The sequence below is a fragment of the Vigna unguiculata genome, chromosome 3 (genome assembly GCF_004118075.2).
Source record: "Vigna unguiculata cultivar IT97K-499-35 chromosome 3, ASM411807v1, whole genome shotgun sequence".
In the NCBI taxonomy this organism is placed as follows: domain Eukaryota; kingdom Viridiplantae; phylum Streptophyta; class Magnoliopsida; order Fabales; family Fabaceae; genus Vigna; species Vigna unguiculata.
Window position 1 is genome coordinate 59516568 of NC_040281.1, and position 14985 is coordinate 59531552.

General features: G+C 25.3%; 1 protein-coding gene across 1 annotated transcript in view; it reads left to right on the forward strand.

The window, feature by feature from the left end:
- The first annotated feature begins 8291 nt into the window (after positions 1 to 8291).
- LOC114175892 (calcium-transporting ATPase 8, plasma membrane-type-like) overlaps positions 8292 to 14985 on the forward strand; it is a 28580-nt gene continuing 21886 nt past the window's right edge. The window contains 2 exon segments of the mRNA XM_028060737.1: positions 8292 to 8446; positions 13818 to 13899. The gene's annotated coding sequence lies outside the window, so the exon portion shown is untranslated.

Here is a 14985-nt window from a genome sequence, read left to right on the forward strand (position 1 = left end):
GGATACATATCCTATTATTATATTTGTGTACCCTAGGCAATCTAAATTGTTTGATTATTTATGATATCCCCAATTATGAAATTTTAAAAAATAATAATAATAATAAACAATTAAAGACGACCTAGAATATCAAAGCTCGTGTATATATTGCCAATGACTTTCAGAGGTCATTTGTCAAATTACCGCAAATTTTCAGTGTGGAGGCAATTTTCCTCGTCGAATATATACTACATATATAATATAATATGGTTAGTTTCTTCAATGACTACAATGCCATCTGCATCAACCCATTTATGAATACAAAGAACAAACCCAATTCTTAATCTAAGTGAGCATTTATCTTACCATGTGAATTGAATAACATTCTTATAATTTAATGTGTATTTTGTTTTAAAAAAATTGTTTTTTTTTTGGGTAAGTGTTTTTCTAATTTAATTATCTTTATTTTTTGGGAGTAAATTTTAAATTTAATTAAGTATTACAGAATTAGTTTCTGAGGTAAGATTTGTATCCATAAAACATATATTCACTATCGGAATATTAAACAAGGAAATGGAGGAACTTGACAATGGATGATATGACATATTTAACTAATCTCGTTTATAATATTGATAAGCTCCGGTAATATTTTAAATAAAATTTAAAGATAACTCAATCTTATCAAAATAATTTATAAATCAAAACTTGTATCTATTAGTATATTATAATTTTATTTTATTTTTAATTGATGTGAATTATTCAACAACCATTTATATTGATATTTTGGACATAAGACTAAAAAAATACGATAATAATCCCAAATATGAAATAAACTTATATTATCCTCAATATTTGATTAACTATTTCAGTTTCAATAAGAAGTGTTGATTATCATATAACTCGTATGTTGATGCTTTACAATTTTATCAGTTGGTAGTCTATAGTAGAATTGGATATTCTAAGATGTGTGTAGTTACATAAAGTTGTTAATATTCATATATTTTGTACGCCCTTTAAATGTTGTGTTTAAAAATAACATTAAATAATGCTTTGCATTGCTCTAACGAAACTGTTTCTAGTATGGTATTAATATAAGAGTCTAAACCTTTCTTACAATATTAGGATCAAAGTAAAGATGGTTCTTTACCTACATATTTTTTTCATGCAACATTTTTCAATAATAATGTGCTCCCTTACGAGGATTTGACATGCTGTGAATGATCTTGAAAGAGATGGGTGCCTTTGGGAACACGGACAGAGGAGATGCATGACTATCGTGAGCTCGTGTCGTAAGATTTTGGGTTAAGTCTCGCAACGAGCGTGATCCTCGTGTTTAATTGTCAAGATTAAGTTTGGAACCCTAAGCAGACTCTCGGTGATAAGTCGGAGGAAGGTGAAAATGATGTCAAGTCATCATGTCCCTTATGTCCTGAACTACACATTGAGAATGAATAAGAGGCTCATGGGATTACACAAAGGATGGATGAGATATATTTCTGGGAGCGAACTCCAGTCGAATATGAATCGTCTGGATAAAGGTGATGTCTTGGAATGAAAGAGAATTCCAAATCATCTTTATCTACGAATAAGGAAGCTATAAGAAATGCAACTAAGAATTTTATGAAAAGTTCGATCCTGACTTAGGATGAACGCGGCTTTTTTGTATTTAGGGGTTCTTTTAAATTCAAATTTGTAAAAATGGGTCTGTTGAATTTTTTTTTGCAAAATAGGATCAAGTCGTCGGGGTGGAGGATGACATTAAAGGTGAAGTCGTCCTCCACCGTGCCGGTTTCTTTCTTTTTTTTTTCCAAAAAACGAAATCGTGCTCTCAAAAGCCGGTTTCCATTTACTTTAAAAGTGAAGTCATCCTTGGGCCTGACGACTTCACTTTTTGTTTTTTTTTTTTGTTTTTTACATTCAGCTTTATATATATATATATATATATATATATATATATATATGTATATTTTTAATTATATATTATTTAGTTTTTTTTAAAATATTTATTTACAGTAGAGAAACAAAGTGACATCCTCCTTTGCAATTTTTTCGCTAGTTTCTTCAGATTTGGTCAAAACGTTCTCTACTTCTTCGTTTGATTTTACAAATTTAGTATTTTATTAAATGATATTTGATAGTTAGTACTAACTAAACCACAAATAAAATAAACCTAAACAAATTAAATATTCAAATATAATTATCAAAGGATTTTTTAATACTTTTTAATTTGTATTATTTTATCTTTTTAATTTTGTATTAAGATTTAACGACTAAGTATTTTAGAATTTTTTAAAACTATTTTTTATATTTTTACTATAAACAAATATTTAAAAAATAAATAAATAATATATATTTAAAAAATATACATCAAGCTAGACGTAAAAAAAAAAAGTGAAGTCTCCATGCCCAAGGACGACTTCACTTTTAAAGTGAATGAAAACCGGCTTCTGAGAGCACGACTTCGTTTTTTTGAAAAAAAAAAAGGAAACCGGCATGGTGGAGGACGACTTCACTTGTAATGTCGTCCACCGCGACGACTTGACCCTATTTTGCAAAAAAAAAAATTCAACGGACCTACTTTTACAAATTTGAATTTAAGAGAATTCCTAAATACAAAAAAGCCGAACTCCAGTCGAATATGAATCGCCTGGATAGAAGTGATGTCTTGGAATGAAAGAGAATTCCAAATCATTTTTATCTACGAATAAGGAAGCTATAAGTAATGCAATTAAGAATTTTATGAAAAGTTCAATCGTGACTTATGACAGCATGCCTTACACATGCAGGTCAGACCAAAACTCCTATTTTATAACAAAGAATGTGATGAATTTGAAAAAAATGTTAGTAACTTTTGTTAATATAGGAGATTAATTTGGTAGAAAATAAAGACGAAATCAAATTAAAATAAAATAAAAAATCTTAAAAATAATTGGATAGGGGTTTGGAAATTGCCAAGAAATTTCAATAATGTACGAGCTGGTTGGTTGTCATTAGTTTCACATGGGGTTGGGTTTGTCCTCTTGTACGGTTCTTGGTCCGGCACAAGCATCCTATGAAAAATGTAAACGTGCACGGGATGAAAATAACAGAAACACAACACATAAAATAACGTAAACCGCGGGGATAATTTTTATTTAAAAACCTGAATCTAAATTTAACACAGAGGTGGTATCATCTCTAATTATCTGTCTCCTTCTTGGCCAATATCTTCACCCGTCCTTCGGGATATACGCTTCTATGATTTCTTAATTCTTATGAAAGTGGGTGAAAGACAAGTAAAAAATAAAAGAACATAATAGAATGCTCGAATCATTTGATTTATAGTAAAATTCACACTCGTTTTAAATCATGTTATGATATGAATTGATAACTTGATAATTCATGCATCAAATTGTATGATTCTGATGATGATCCCAAACATCTGATGCATAGAGCTCTGGAAGAACAATAGTACAAAGGATGACCCCTAGTTTAAATTTAAAAAATATAATGCAAACTAAATAATTCATACTATGTATATAAATCCTAAGTTTACCAAAAGTAAATCCTAAACAATGTTGTCCTAAGGGTACAAAAACTGGGTTTTGGAAGCCTGTATCATATTTCTATGGTGCAGAAAAATCTGTTATTGCAGCCACTTTTTAAAACACTCCACTGTTTGAGTCTTGGTAATTACATCACTGTATACACTGTATATTTAAATTAAAATAATTAATGTTAACTATTCTTGTATCCCGTGTCCTCTTGTAACGGAAAATATAGCCCAATTTGTTTCCTAAAAGAACTATTATAAAATGCTACAACTCGGAAAACAGATTTGTCAAGGTACATGTAGCTTGCTAATATACTCTTGATCACAAACAAGTGGAGTACACAGCAAATTGCAGTGAACGCGTGATGAAAGATGAAGGATGCACGCTAATGGAGCAATGAGTTCAACAAAACCTGATAATTTTGATATACAAAACCACAGGTGAAAACAACTCTTTCCACCAAATGCCATGCATTTTGTAACACTACGTAGAAAAAACAAACAAAGGTAACCACGGACAAACCACACCCAAAAACACATTCAATCACGGTTACGCCAAAGGTCACATTTATCTTCTTGAACAACAAAAACAACAAAAGGCCAAAGGTAGTGCATTTATCGTCTTGAACAACAAAAAAAAACAAAAGAAGGAAAAGGAACACACAAATGTATACGTGAAGTTGTAGATATATAATAATAAATAATATTGAATAATTTATTTAATTTTAAAAATATATAGAAAATGAAATTTTAACTCTCTTAATTAGATACTTTTAATTATTTACGTTTTACCGAAACTTGAATTACAGACGTTATTTTCATAATTAGACAAAACAACATATTTCTCCATTGTTTTAAACCATTTTTATTTTGTATACTATATTTTTTTTAACTTCATATTCATTCTAATTTTAAATTTAAAATTAAATGTTTAAATGAACTATTTTAGAAAAAAATATATAAATAATTTATGTTTAAATGGATTGTTATATCAAGTCATGATTACAAAATAATTTCTTCATATAATTTAAATTTAAAAGATTTCTTCATGATAATAAAAATAATAAAATTATTGTAATCGTTGTTATTATATGTTACGAATTATTAAAATAAACACTACGCTAGAAAAATGGGAGAGGATTTGTGATCAAAATAACACCCATTTTTTATAAGTTTGTAATTTCCACTACACCTTAACGTGTAAATATATATATATATATATATATATATATATATATATATATATATATATTACAAAAATAAATAATTCTTTTATAATAAGTAATTATTTGAATTTTAAAAAAAGTAGTTATTAAAATAATAAAATTAAAAAATAGTTGTTTATTACAAATAATTGTTTAAATTTAAAAATAATAATTAAGAGAAAAAATTAAAAAAAAAAAGTAGAACACCATAGAGGTATCTTCTTATATATAATTATAGATTATTAAAATGATAAAAGAGTAAATAATTCTTTCAGGGTTAAATATGTTTTTGGTCCCTTATCTTTTGGTGAAAATTGGAAATAGTTCATTCTCGAAACTTTAGACTAATTTAGTTCCTCAATTTTGGAAATGCGTGTATTTAGTCCTTTTAACCAAATTTGTTTAAGTTTATTTGACGTTTTAAACGTATTTTATGATAATATTTGAGTTGTTTACATAATTTAACTCATTTTCGATACAATGTTTACTTAGAAACACGTTTAAAATGTTAAATAAACTTAACAAAATTTGGTTAAAAGGACTAAATTCACCCATTTATTAAAGATGAGGGACTAAATTGGTCTAAAATTTCAAATAGGGACTAATTTCAATTTTCACTAAAAGTTAAGGACCCAAAAATATATTTAACTCATTCTTTTATAATGCGTAATTATTTAAATTCAATAAAATAGTTACCAAAATGATAATACTGAAAAATATTTTTTTATTATGAATAATTTAAATTTATAAAAATAATAATTAAGAAGGTAAAATTGAAAAACAGAAAAGGACACCAAATAAATGTATCTCTTTATATATAAAAAATACATATCTTTGGTGTACTTTTTTATTTTTTTCAAATGAGTCGATCAAAGCTAAAGGTCAAGTAAAGTTAGTTAATGGCAATGGTCGACCTGAGTCCACTTGGTTTAAAAAAATCAAGCTGAGGCAAGCCAAGATGGAAGTCGAGACAAATCATTGTAGGCTGAAGGTCAAAACTAATTGGCTCAAACAAAAGGGTAGAGTCGAGTCATTATGGGCCTAGGATCCAACCGAGTCAACACGAGCTCAAGTCAAGTCGAGTTGACTTAGATCGAAGTTTAGCTTGGTTGATCCAATCCTAGGTCAAGCTGGGTCAAAATGAGTCAAACTTAATTTGATTCCATTTGTGCCTAGGTTGACTCAAGTTAGCTCTAGCCGAGATTGAGGTAAAGCAGTCCAAACTCAAGTTGAGTCGAGTGAACCATACCCAAGTGAGTATGAGTCAACCTGGGTCTAGGTTTATTCGAGTCTAGGTTGAACCAAGTCAATCTGAAACAAAGGTTGAACTTAATCGAGTCAAGATCAAGTGAAACCAAGTCAACCCGAACCCAAAGAGCCTAATCAGTTCGAACCCATATTTAGTCAAGTCGACCCAACCTGTTTCTAATAGGCCCAAGAGTTACGTTTAATAGATCTAATCCTATTAAGTCAATCTCATTAGATTAAATCTAATTGAAAAAATGGATTTAGTCTAGATTTAATCTAATACAAATTAAATTAAAAAAATCCAAAACTAATTAATTTAATTAAAATAAAATTAAATGATAAATTAAAATTTAATATATTTTCAACCTTCTTAATTTTGAGAGGAGAGAAAGGATATTGAAGGAGAAGAAGGTGAACATCATTTTTAATGTTTTCTTTTTGGTTTAAGTAGTAAGATGATATTCACTTTCGTTTGAATGTGTGAGTTTGATATCCGCTTTTAAAAAAATGTCAATTGCGTCTCAACTTTTGAAAAAGTGCCTTAATTAGGTCCATTTTAGAAACAAAAAATTATTAACGTCATTAAAGGCGTGGCGTACCACATGTTAGTCTCTAGTTTTTTTAATTTTTTTTTTCGTTTTCTTTTGTCACGTGTCAGGTCCTTGATGTGACACGAAGCATTATAAGTGGCACATGGTAAGGTACTGTCACGTGGTAATGTCATTACCAACTGTCATTGTCTTGATTTCAATTTAATTTTCACATATGTTTTTTTTTGTTTCAATTTAGTCCAAATTTTTTTTTAAACAGACAAATATTTTCTCTCCCTTAAGACCAAAATTATTATTTATATAAATGTTATATTGATATTTGTTATTAAAAATGACTTACAAATTAAGTATTGATATTTGTATTAAAATTTAGTAGTAAAAGTCATGAATAGCAAAACATGTGTTAACAAATTAATAAAAATGTAATATGTTATAATGTAATTTCCAATAAAAAATATGAGTATAACATTTTCACTAATACTCATATTTTTTATTAAAAAGGACATTATAACATATTACATGTTTGTTAATTATGAACCGTATTTTGTTATTCACGACTCTTATCATTAAATTTTAATACAAATATCAATACTTAATTTTATAAGTAATTTTTTTAATAACAAATATTAATATAACATTTATCTATAACAATATATAAAAAGGAATCCTTCTTTTTTGTCCACATATCAAAATACCAATTTTACCTTTTAAAATATAATTATTTATTAAATTTTTGAAAATTGACCGTTATTTTTACAAGTGTTTCATAAAATCATCTATCTTTGCTTCTTCTCTTCTTCTGTATTTATCAACGGTTATTCTCTCATCTTTTCTGATATATTTCACTTTATTTTTAATAAATATTTTATTTTACATATTAACTTATTAACATTACAATATCATCACCTACTAATATAATATCACACATATTTAAAAAATGCCTACACATAGGTGCGATAACGTCTGTGTTTATGTTAGTATAAATAATAAATTTTGTCTTAAGAGAGAGACAATATTTCTCTATTTTGAAAAAAAAAAAGACTAAATTGAATCAAAATGACATATGTGAGAATTAAATCGAAACAAATAAATATGTGAAGATTGAATTGAAATCAATATAATAACATTAGTAGTGACATTGACACGTGACACCAGCTTGCCATGTGGCACCAACTTGCCATGTGATACCACCTTGTCATGTGACACTGACATTGTCATCACTACCTTGTCATGTGGCACTTACATTGTCATGTGTCACACTAGGGACCTAAAATGTGAAAAAAAAAATCAAAAAATAAAATAAAATGACATACTGATACATGACACAGTTAATGACATTAACTATATTTGTACTTTTTTAATTGATACTTTTTAAAAAACGAGTACCAAACTGACAAATCCGAAGATGGATACCATTTCACTAATTAAACATTTATTTTTTATACACTCGATGGTTCCTTCAATTACACAAGTATATATATATATATATATATATATATATATATATATATATATATATATATATATATATAAACTTTTTCGGTGTTGGTAAACATAGTAAAAATGAACAAATTTATCGTACAAATAGTTTATTTAATGTGATATTACTGGGAATCAATTATTGAACGAACAAATTGAAACATAACAATAAAAATAAAAATTAAAAAAAGGTAATAATCGTAGAAAATAGTATGTATAGACCCCACTTAAATTTCCAAGAAGTTTCGTTTTTGGTGAAGAGAAGAGTGTAGTATATTTAAGGCGACGATGATGCAGTGCTTAAAACTTAAAGATTACTCCAAAGAATAAGCAGATTCAAAACTTGGGATGAGAGCAGAGAGAATATTGCGTTTTCTTCGTCACTTGCTGTCGCTGTTCACTTTCATCCATGGATCCATCTATCCCTTTTCCTTTTTTCTGCTGCACTGAAGGTATGATGCCTTCTATTCTATTCCATTCTCACCACTTTTAATCCCTTAATTAGGGTTCAAGCCAAGTACTTAGCTTTGTAATATACTAATTACTTTTATAAATCAAACCCTTCTTTATTAATTGTGGAACGAAACAAGATATACTAATTAGTTTTATGGTTTGGAAGCTTCTGAAGTAAATAAAGAAATTCAGTTTTAACTGTTCATTTGTTTTACGAATTTTATTATATTTTTTATTTTTATAAATTTTACTGATCAATTATTATATGTATAACAACATTGTGTTGGGTTTAGATATATTGATTAAAGTTGTGATTTGAGTTTAAAGGAGAAAAACAATTACCGCAGGGTTAATAGGGAGATCTAAAAAGGGAAATTTTGATTTGTAATGTTTGAATCATATAAACTAAACGACTCAGTGTAAATAGTTTTTTTTTTTAATAAATATGATATGCATTTATTATTAAAATTTAGAATACAAAAACCATAAAAAAAAAGCAGATTCCTATGACATATTTTATTTTTAATCTTTTGTCTTTAGTATAATGTTTGTTCCATTACGACATCTACCATTATTTGAACCATAAACAAATAAGGACCAAAAAATTAAAGGGATAAAAAAATGTAATAGAGACTAAATAGTTATTTAAATCAATTTTGTAAAATTTAGACACTAAGTAAAATACCCTTACGATTTTGTAAAGGCCATTTTGTAGCTATCACTTTGGCCCACAATTTTAAAATTTTCATTATAGTCTTCTAGTTTTAAGAGAGAGAAAAATAGAGATAATTTTAGTCTTCTAATTTTAACTTTCCAAATGTAGTTCATACATTTGAGAAATAGACGATTTTAATCCTATTAGTAACTTTTAGCATCTAATTATTAACAGATGTCATAATGTGATAAATCCATATATAGATATCAGTGTGATGTTAATAAATTTTTTTAAAATGAATTCCTTTAATATAAAAAACGTAAAATAAAGTGATATTACAATTGTTCACTCAAATTGGCTAATTAAACTGACAAGTAAAAGAATGGTAAAAATTGAATTGTAAACTAATAATATAATTAATTTTTTATAATTTTTCAAGGGTGTCATAAAAATTCAACAATTAAAATTGTGTGGGTTATTATAGTTGTCCGTTTATTAAATATATGGACTAAAGACAGTAAATTAAAAGTATTTCAAACTCGTCTTCAACTAAACTAAAAAAAAAAAAATCAAAGCAGAATTAATTCTCTTAAATTAATGTACCATACTTCTCCTGAACAATATTTACATTTTCTTCCACTTTCACATTAGATTGTTTTATTTTTGTTGTATAATTTTTTTTATTTAATAATAGTATAAATTAGAAAATCCCATATTTCTCCATCGAATATTAACCACACAATCTTTCCACTAAAATAATAAATAAAATTATATACGTTTAGTATTTTTGAAGTCAACATCACTCTATCATACTATTAAAATAAAATTATTTTATTTTTAAGGTATTTTGATTAAATAAAACCATTAAAATCTATTTTTATTTTTTATTTTAACTACCACAAAATAATACAATCATTGGTGACCTCGATAAAAAAATTATTAATATTCACACTAAAAAATTAGTCACTCTTGCAATTGTATAACTCTGGTTGATGTCCATAAAAAATAGTATAGAAAATAACTTCCAACAATGTCGACTGATTTTTTTTATTTACACTATTCAAAAAATAGTTTAATTAATATCAATAAAAATTCAATTAGACATCAATTCAAAAATAGTTTTTGTTAATATTGGTTGAAAAGTAAATATAACTTAAATTTTAATCAATATTGATGACAAAACAACTTCAACTAAAAATAAACTCAATTTGTCATCAACAAAAAATGTTTGATAATTAAAAAATATTAGAAATATCGACAAATAAAATTCTAACTAACATTATCTATGAATAAAAAAGTCTCTACAATGATAAATAAAAAATAATTAAAATTAACTTTAATAAAAACATATCTTAAACATTAGTTGAAATAACGGTATCAAGTCGTGAAAGTCCATTACTTCTCGAAAAAATTTGACTCAATTATATTTTGACTGGGACTGAGAACAACAAATTTATAAATTTGAGAAGAGAAGTAATATATATATATATATATATATATATATATGATTATTCTTTTTGTGTTCATATTTCAAAATATCAATTTTACCCTTTAAATATAATAATTTATTAAATTTTAAAAAATTTGACCATTACTTTTACAAGTTTTTTATAAAATCGGTTATCTCTGTTTCTTCTCTTCTTCTTTATTTATCAATGGTTATTCTTTCATCTGTTATCATATATTTTATTTTATTTTTAATAAATATAATTTTAGTTTATATATTAACTTAATAACATTACAATATAATATTACGTATATTTAAAAAATTGCATACACACAGCCGCGATAGCTGTTTACGCTAATATATATATATATATATATATATATATATATATATATATTATAATTATTTATTTTTAGATGGATTTTAACATTTTATAATTTTAAGTTATCCATTTATATTTATAAAATTTCAATTGTTTTAAATTTGTTATTAAAACAACATATTTCATCATATAAACATTTTAAATTTTTTATACAAATAATTTATCTTCATTTTTTTTTTCATTCAAACACAGTTACTTTAAAAAAGATGCATCCAGTACTAGTAAAACATGAAGCAACTTATTTTTGTAATCATAACCAATAATATATAGATAAAAAATATTCATTACTATATTAATTTTATGTTTTATACAGTAAATAATATTATTTATTTACCTTTAATTTTTCTCTCACTTAAAATTATATTAACATTGATTACTTTGGCCTTTTCACTATTTTTTAATAATTTTATTGTCAGTTATGTCAACTAATTTGAAATTATATTGAAATACGAGTTATTGTTCTTACTTAACAAAAGTAACACATTAACCATAAATATTTGTTAATGAAAATATATGAACTAATATAATTTTTTGTGAATATTTAAATATTTTTATTTCATGTTAGGAAGTTACTAAAAAAATATGGATCTAACACTATATTTGACTTGGAGTAATTGTAGAAAACTTTTATGTTTGATGAAAACTTGTATATTGTTTTTTTCTTCTTTTCTAAATACGAATAATAAAGCACATGTTACGTTATTTAAAAATTATTTTTAAACAGTTAAATCTATAAATACTCATCCAAACACACATTCGTTATGTTGACTTCGCGAATATTAATTTTTACACATGTTATATAATACTATTTAAAATTAATTTACAAGAAACAAAATTTTATTTTATAAATTTATATTTCTAAACTATAAATGTCAAATATGAATTTCTTAGACAATTTAACTCATCATTGATTCGAGAGGATTTGAATCGGTTATTTTTTTTTTAATATAAATTAAATTAAATTTACATTACTTAATTCTGTATTATTTTTTTTTGTTTTTTTCATAATTATATTATAATTAATTATTATTATTTTTAATTATATAAATGGACAATTTAATCTTTTAAAATAAAACAATGTTGAATCACCTATATCATTATATATTATACTAATTTTATTATTATATATTATAATAATTTTATAGTCTTATTCTTTGTGTCCTAAATGTGCCTACATGTAATTATATATATATATATATATATATATATATATATATATATATATATATATATATATATATATATATATATATATATATATATATATATATATAGCCATCTTTACATAATTATATAAAATACATATATTCATACAAAGTCATTGGAAGATAAAATGCCTTACTAAACACGCAAATATACACATCTTTAAATATTAAAAAATGAAAAAATCTTATTAGTTCTATTTAATCTCTACACTAGAACTTGCAACACCACTTATTTCAATATTGAACATAATAACTGTAATCCACATTATGTACACAAAAGAAATAATTAATTATTTTATAATCACTACACAACATCGTATACATATGTGGAATCAGTTTAACGAAACCATTAGAAGCATTTTCAAAACAAACAATAATATGATAATAATAAAATACACAAACAAAATAAGGAATAATAAGAAATATCACACCAAAATAACTTAGTAGTTCGGGTTAAGTGTTTTCAAAACCGTGTCTACAATCAAAATTCTTAACGAATAGAAGTTACAACTTAAATTTTTTCTTTTAAACTCTGATTCAACCCATTTTCCCATTTTTTTATTCTTCTTATAACTGAACAACAACTCTCAAATAACAATAGTAGCTTATATAAGTTTAGGGACAAATTTTTGTTGATACTGAGGCGACCTTGTATATTAGTATAAATATACGCACTATTGTATTAATATATATTTTTTAAATATATAATATTATATTAATAAGTAATGATATTTTAATATTATTAAATTAAAATAAAAAATAAAATTATATTTATTAAAAATAAAGTAAAATAAAGAAAAAGAAAATGAAAAAAACAATTGTCGATGAGTATTGATGTACAGAGGAAGAATAATAAGAGAAGATAGACAATTTTATAAAAAACATTGTAAGAATAACGATTAATTTTAAAAATTTAATAAATAATTATATTATAAAGAACAAAATTAAAATTATAAAATGTAGATTCAAAAGGAAAAAATTTTCTTTGTATATAGTTATAGATTATAGATAAAATTTTGTATATAAATAAGAAATTAACTTTTAATTTTAATATATTTATCCCTTAAATTTATATATACTTATAAATATTTGGTATTTTAAAAATATTTATTGAAGATTCGTTATAAATTATCATTTATACACCATAATTGTTATAATTAACATTTTCTGAAATACACCTAATAAACTAATATTACATTTCCTACTTGTATTTAAACACTGAGTTGCAACATCACACAGACGAAATGGACTAGATAATCATATTACATTTCCTACTTGTATTTAAACACTGAAATGGACTAGATACTACGGTTAACTTTATTTACCTAATGTACCTACGACTGTCAAAAGCTTCCTTTATTATACAGTTCCCAAATTCTAACCACTCTTTATAGAAGAAGCATTTTGGTTTTCCCAAAAGGACAAGACATGTTGCAATACCTTTCTTGATTCTGTAAACAAATTTATTGAGTAATGGAAGTTTCAAGGAAAGAGGGATATACTATACCAACAAATAAAATCAGCACTCTGCAACTGCATTCTTCAAATGCTCTTATTCCTTCATTTCATGCATGGTGAAATGAATTTCAAACTCTAAAATACTAGTTAACATTATTTGTTGAAGACAAACTAAAGTGTTCATTTCTGAAGAGAAGATATCATATCTTGCAAGGAGTTGCAGATTTGTTCTGACTGCAATCTGCTGCAAATGATGTATACATTGCTCCAGAATAAATAGTTCAAGCCAGCATCATTCTGTAAAGGTAATAATAATCTCTCTTAAACAATCTTTTACTTCTATCTGTCTCTTAAAGTTCAACTTTTTTTACTTGTTATGAAATGTTAAGCTCTTCCATAAATGAATTTTACTCCAAATTCTTATCCCCACATCGACGCGAATTTCAAGTTTCGTACAAGTAAAATGATTTGCCTTTTCTTATTTTTGGAGGGACAATGTCACGTGAAATAGGGAAACTTTTTTTTTTTTCTTTCATGTATAGAAATGTTTGGCCTAATGTCATTCATTTTCTTCTTCGGTAATAATGAATTCAGCGGTGAATCTGATTTCCTTACTCGTGTGTGTGGTGGATCTAATGATCATCTTTTAATTTTACAATTTTCAATAATAAAAAAATATATAAAGTTTAAAAAGAGATAGAAGTCAATTGCATATTCTGAAAGTATTAAAATGTATTAAATTAATGATAAATAATTCAGAAAAATTTAATAAATTGTAATTAAATAAAAAATTGAAATAGATACATTAACATGAAAAATTTATTATTCCCGGTTGGAATTCCAATTTGTGACCAGAATGGCGTGCATTCGGCCATGATGCACGGAGACATGCTCTTCGGTATTATAGTGACTGGTGGAGAAAACCTATAATCTACTTAATTAAGTACACATTAATTTCAATAATGATTATTATTGAATAAATTTCTCTATTATAATAATAACAAATCGGCTAAAATATCAATATAATATTAAAATAATAAATACAATTATTAAAAGTAAATAAATCATCAAAGGGTAGTTATTTCCTTCCTTTGTAGATGTTTTCAAAGCTCAAAAAACAAAAACGGAAAAAAAAGTGTATTTTCTTTTTTTAATTGCTTTCTCATCAGCCACTGAAACTTGTTTTTTCTTTTCAAACTTATCCTTAAAAGCAGATTTTGAAAATTAATTACTAAAATTGTTTTTAAAGAGTAAAAACGAAAACTAAATCAATACGAAATTGAAGTCTTTTTACCTTCAAATTATTCTCGGCGCGTTCAACAAGATCTGCATAGCTGTGTTACAGAAAAAGAAGAATGCAAGAGCGTATTTTATTGTTTGCCAGCAGTGCG